Genomic DNA, 6,789 nt, shown 5'->3' on the forward strand with positions numbered 1-6,789 from the left:
TTCGCTTGTCACGCTGACGACCAGGGTTCGATTCCCCATATTTGTATCATGTGGGGCGCCCATTTCTGGTGTCCCCCGCCGTGATATTGCTGGAATATTTCTAAAAGCTGCCTAAAGCTAAACTCACTCACTCAATGTCTTCCGTCGGGAACTTCGTGAAGAATTGTCATCCATTGTATTTGTTCAATTGCATTCTCACTGATGAGGAGTGACTGCTGAATTGCTTGGGTTAAAAAAGATACCAAGTAGCCAAGCACGTGTCCATCAATACGAACAATACGACCTAAAACGTCAGAATCCCAGAGGATTAAAAGCTGTTGATAAGAGTTAATAAAGTGTTTTGTCTATCTAAATGAATGCAAATATTATGGTCGGATGTTGTACAAGTTATATTAGTGATGTTCTGGTGGGGATATGGTATAACAGAGATTATCTGGTGTGGATATGGAATATTAGAGATGTTCTGGTAGGGATATGGGATAACAGAGATTATCTAATAGTGATAATAATAATTTGTCCATTTATATAGCGCCACAATACAGCATTTATGTTCATGGCGCTAACAATCAAAGCACAGCACATTATTACCCCGGATAAACCAAGCTGCTTGTTATAGGTTATAAGGTTATAGTCACATGACTTATCCCACCGGGTACCTATTTTCTGCTGGGTGGGCAATTTTGAACAAACTCACTTGCCTAAGGTGAGACCACATGTATCACACATGCTTCGTTGTGGGGCAGAACAGAAGTCCTAGAAACTCTCAGGAGTCAAGCTGCCAAACACGGTCACCCATCCAAGAACTTTCCCCGCCCAACGTTCACCTGATTTGTGACTTGAGCTCTATGCGTAGGACCACACACCACTACTGGTGGGGATATGGAATATTAGAGATTTTCTGGCGGGGTATGGAATATTGGAGGTGTTCTTGTGGGTATATAGAATAACAGAGATGCTCTGGTGGGGATATGGAATATTGGAGGTATTCTTGTGGGGATATGGAATAACAGAGATGTTCTGGTGGAGATATGGTATAACAGAGGTGATCTGGTGGGGATGTGGAATATTAGAGATGATATGGAGGGGATATGGAATAACAGAGATGTTCTTGTGGGGATATGGTATAACAGAGATGATCTGGTGGAGATATGGAATAACAGAGATGTTCTGGTGGAGATATGGAATATTAGAGATGATATGGTAGGGATATGGAATAACAGAGATGTTCTGGTGGGGATATGGTATAACAGAGATGTTCTTGTGGGGATGTGGAATATTGGAGGTGTTCTTGTGGGGATATGGAATAACAGAGATGTTCTGGTGGGGATATGGAATATTGGAGGTGTTCTTATTGGGATATAGAATAACAGAGATGTTCTGGAGGGGATATGGAATATTGGAGGTATTCTTGTGGGGATATGGAATAACGGAAATGTTCTGGTGGAGATATGGTATAACAGGGATGATCTGGTGGGGATGTGGAATATTAGAGATGATATGGAGGGGGTATGGTATAACAGAGATGATCTGGTGGGGATGTGGTATAACAGAGATGATCTGGTGGGGATGTGGAATATTAGAGATGTTCTGGTGGGGATATGGAATAACAGAGATGTTCTGGTGGGGATATGGTATAACGGAGATGATCTGGTGCAGATATGGAATAACAGAGAAGTTCTGGTGGAGATATGGAATATTGGAGGTGTTCTTGTGGGGATATGGAATAACAGAGATGTTCTGGTGGGGATATTGAATATTGGAGGTGTTCTTGTGGGGATATGGTATAACAGAGATGTTCTTGTGGGGATATGGTATAACAGAGATGATCTGGTGGGGATATGGAATATTGGAGGTGTTCTTGTGGGGATATGGAATAACAGAGATGTTCTGGTGGGGATATGGAATAACTGAGATGTTCTGGTGGGGATATGGAATATTGGAGGTGTTCTTGTGGGGATATGGTATAACAGAGATGTTCTGGTGGGGATATGGAATATTGAAGGTGTTCTTGTGGGGATATGGAATAACAGAGATGTTCTGGTGGGGATATGGTATAACAGAGATGATATGGTAGGGATATGGAATATTAGAGATGATATGGTGGGGATATGGTATAACAGAGATGATCTGGTGGGGATATTGAATATTAGAGATGATATGGTGGGGATATGGAATAACAGAGATGTTCTGGTGGGGATATGGAATATTGGACGTGTTCTTGTGGGGATATGGAATAACAGAGATGTTCTGGTGGGGATATGGAATAACAGAGATGTTCTGGTGGGGATATGGAATATTGGAGGTGTTCTTGTGGGGATATGGTATAACAGAGATGTTCTTGTGGGGATATGGTATAACAGAGATGATCTGGTGGGGATATGGAATATTGGAGGTGTTCTTGTGGGGATATGGAATAACAGAGATGTTCTGGTGGGGATATGGTATAACAGAGATGATATGGTAGGGATATGGAATATTAGAGATGATATGGTTGGGATATGGTATAACAGAGATGACCTGGTGGGGATATTGAATATTAGAGATGATATGGTGGGGATATGGTATAACAGAGATGACCTGGTGGGGATGTGGAATATTAGAGATGATATGGTGGGGATATGGTATAACAGACATGATATGGTGGGGATATTGAATATTAGAGATGATATGGTGGGAATATGGAATAACAGAGTGATGTTCTGGTGGGGATATGGAATATTGGAGGTGTTCTTGTGGGGATATGGAATAACAGAGATGTTCTTGTGGGGATATGGAATATTAGGGATGATATGGAGGGGATATGGAATAACAGAGATGTTCTGGTGGGGATATGGTATAACAGAGATGATCTGGTGGAGATATGGAATAACAGAGATGTTCTGGTGGAGATATGGAATAACAGAGATGATCTGGTGGAGATATGGAATAACAGAGATGTCCTGGTGGGGATATGGAATAACAGAGATGTATCTCTTGTGGGGGCAGAACAGAAGGGATAGTGGAATAACAGAGATGTTCTGGACCACACACCACTACTGTGGGGATATGGAATATTAGAGATGTTCTTGTGGGGATATGGAATATTGGATATTGGATGTATTCTTGTGGGGATATGGAATAACAGAGATGTTCTGGTGGAGATATGGTATAACAGGGATGATCTGGTGGGGATGTGGAATATTAGAGATGATATGGAGGGGGTATGGTATAACAGAGATGATCTGGTGGGGATGTGGTATAACAGAGATGATCTGGTGGGGATGTGGAATATTAGAGATGTTCTGGTGGGGATATGGAATAACAGAGATGTTCTGGTGGGGATATGGTATAACGGAGATGATCTGGTGCAGATATGGAATAACAGAGAAGTTCTGGTGGAGATATGGAATATTAGAGATGATATGGTGTGGATATGGAATAACAGAGATGTTCTGGTGGGGATATGGTATAACAGAGATGTTCTGGTGTGGATATGGAATATTGGAGGTGTTCTTGTGGGGATATGGATTAACAGAGAAGTTCTGGTGGGGATATGGTATAACAGAGATGATATGGTAGGGATATGGAATATTAGAGATGATATGGTGGGGATATGGAATATTGGAGGTGTTCTTGTGGGGATATGGTATAACAGAGATATTCTGGTGGGGATATGGTATAACAGAGATGACCTGGTGGGGATATTGAATATTGGAGGTGTTCTTGTGGGGATATGGAATAACAGAGATGTTCTGGTGGGGATATGGTATAACAGAGATGATATGGTTGGGATATGGAATATTAGAGATGATATGGTTGGGATATGGTATAACAGAGATGACCTGGTGGGGATATGGAATATTAGAGATGATATGGTGGGGATATGGTATAACAGAGATGATCTGGTGGGGATATTGAATGTTAGAGATGATATGGTGGGGATATGGAATATTAGAGATGTGCTGGTGGGGATATGGAATATTGGAGGTGTTCTTGTGGGGATATGGAATAACAGAGATGTTCTGGTGGGGATATGGAATAACAGAGATGTTCTGGTGTGGATATGGAATATTGGAGGTGTTCTTGTGGGGATATGGTATAACATAGATGTTCTGGTGGGGATATGGAATATTGGAGGTGTTCTTGTGGGGATATGGTATAACAGAGATGTTCTGGTGGGGATATGGAATAACAGAGATGACCTGGTGGGGATATGAAATATTAGAGATGATATGGTGGGGATATGGTATAACAGAGATGATCTGGTGGGGATATTGAATATTAGAGATGATATGGTGGGGATGTGGAATAACAATGATGTTATCTGAAGCACAATTCTCGATTCTGATTACAGAGCATGGGGAACGTCTTGCGAATACCTATTGTTTACCAATCAAATGTGTAACTTTGTTATGATACTATAATTTCAGAAATTGAAATTCCCCAACGACAAGAGTCGTTTCAATATCCATTAATGTGATTATGTTCTTCCAAAGGATTTCTAATTCTCCACAGTCTTCAGCCAGAAAAAGGTTGCAGTCATATTTATCAGTTTACATTAAACACCAGGGCATAAGTGACGTGTTTATGAACTAGACCTTCCAAATGCTCTGCCATAAATCATCGTACAAACTACGTTATATTTACAAAAAACCGCAGTGTACCAGACAACCTTCATCAGCGTGTTGGCATTTGGCCTCTCAAATCTTAGTCAGTTGACATCGTGCCTGGTTTAATCGTTGACTACGGCATCTTAGCTATCATGGCTGCCAAAGGTCTAGACAGGAAAAGTGGTATGCATACACTGTAATTAAATAATAACTAATATAGGAATTTTGATCGATAAAGGGGAAAAGATTTCAAGAACGTCTTCCTGGTAGGTCTGCCGAGCACATGCTACTGGCACTGATCAATGTTCAAATCAACCATCCGGAGTCTGACGCCATATTGACTCAGCTTATCAGCCTTAAGTGATTTCATTTTACTTTGTAGTTGTATTCGCGGGCTTCTATTCAATTAATCAATTGCCGTTTTAATCCAATGATTGGGGAACTGAATATGACTAATGCTGTTTTGTCATTCGAGATCTTGTAATATTATTTGACAACCAGAAAACGCGTTCGGTTTCTGTGGATTAATCGCATAACCTCAAGTTTTTCCACATACACCCTTATTGAGAGGAACCGGTTGAAGGATTGACCTTTGTTGGAATAAGGGTAACCTTCAGCGTAAAACGATCATCTTTGCCTGACTGCATTGATTTAAATGTATTGTACTGATGAAACGTCAAAAGGAGTAGACACAAGTGAATCGATAAGTGATTTGATCCTTGATTGTAATCAGGAATAACGGTTAGAGTAATTAAACATAGTCTCTGATATCGACATCCCCACATTGCCCAGCATTTCTACACATGTCCTCGGGAGCCGGTCGCGACGCTGAGATGAATATTCGTTAACATTGCTGTCAGAAATGTCCAATTAAAGGATTGAACAATTAGGCTTTAGTATGGCAAGGGAACACCTGATCTACTGACCTAGTTATCTGGAACATGTCAGGTTCTAATGTATATTACCTGTCTCTCTTGTACTCGGCTGTTTAAGTATCTTGAGGCGTCTTCGTGTGCTAAAGTGTGGCGGGTCAGTGGCGTCCGTTACTTTGAACAGTATTCCAGCTACATCATGGCGTGTTAGGAGGAAACCGTGGAGCTATGCAAGTCTGCACACGTTCGGTAAAGTCTAAGAACACGAGTATGCTGCTGAAAGAACCAGAAACATGGTTTCTTGAACATTGGGTTTCTGGCATAGCTCGGGGACGCAGTGAATTGAAGCGTCGTAAACCACTGGGTTTAACTCAATCACAGAGCATAATAATAAATAATCATAATAGAATACTTATATAGCGCACACATCCACGCACTTAGTGTATGCTCAAGGCGCTGGTATTTTTCCCTCGATCACTGGATGTCAATTTCAACGGCACATTGTATTATCAATCTCAACTCCTGGGGATCATACAACTCTTGCAGCCACTAGGCGCACCGAGTTTTTGTGGTTTTCCCATCCTAACGAGGTACCCATTCACAGCTGGATGTACTGGGGCAAATAGTCACTGTACTTTGTCCAAGTACCCTGAAAGGAGGTGTTTGCACGTATTCATGTGGCCACCATCTGGTCATATACCAACGGATTCGTGGGTTTGTTTAAGTGTACATGGTTGTGTACTGTACACTAGGGGTTGTGGCAGAAAGAAAGAAAGAAAAAAAAAGAAAAGAAAGAAGCCAAAAAAAGCGACGAACATTATATGTATGAATCACTGAAGGTCAGTGGTAACAGCGGGTTTTCACATACAAATAATGATGAATGGACTTCATTTGAAATTCTACTTTTATATTCCTTGTCAGTGAATGCTACTTCTGGTTTTACCTTTAAAATGGCTACTTTATTAATGCCCATGTATAACGAGCACAATATAATCGCCCCGACTGTGGCAGCATCATGCCCCTACTCCTGGGTTTTAGGGTGAGAAACATCTTTACTGTGATCATTATTTCCAAAATTAATAACGGAAACACGGTTATGTGGAAATAATAGAATTTCATATTCTGACTACGAGCCTGAATAACTGTTTTACCATTCATTACGATGTTCTCATACGGGCACAATGATTGAGTGGGGTATAATACCCCTTTGAGTGATGATCCACCCGGTTACTTCTTGGCCCTGTAAGTGTAGCAGGTTTGTATGGATGGTTGGTTGTTGTTTAACGCCAAACTCAGCAATATTCCAGCTATATGGCGGCGGTCTGTAA

Source organism: Haliotis rubra, unplaced genomic scaffold, assembly GCF_003918875.1.
Source record: "Haliotis rubra isolate DU_JTF1 unplaced genomic scaffold, ASM391887v1 Scf5, whole genome shotgun sequence".
NCBI lineage: Eukaryota > Metazoa > Mollusca > Gastropoda > Lepetellida > Haliotidae > Haliotis > Haliotis rubra.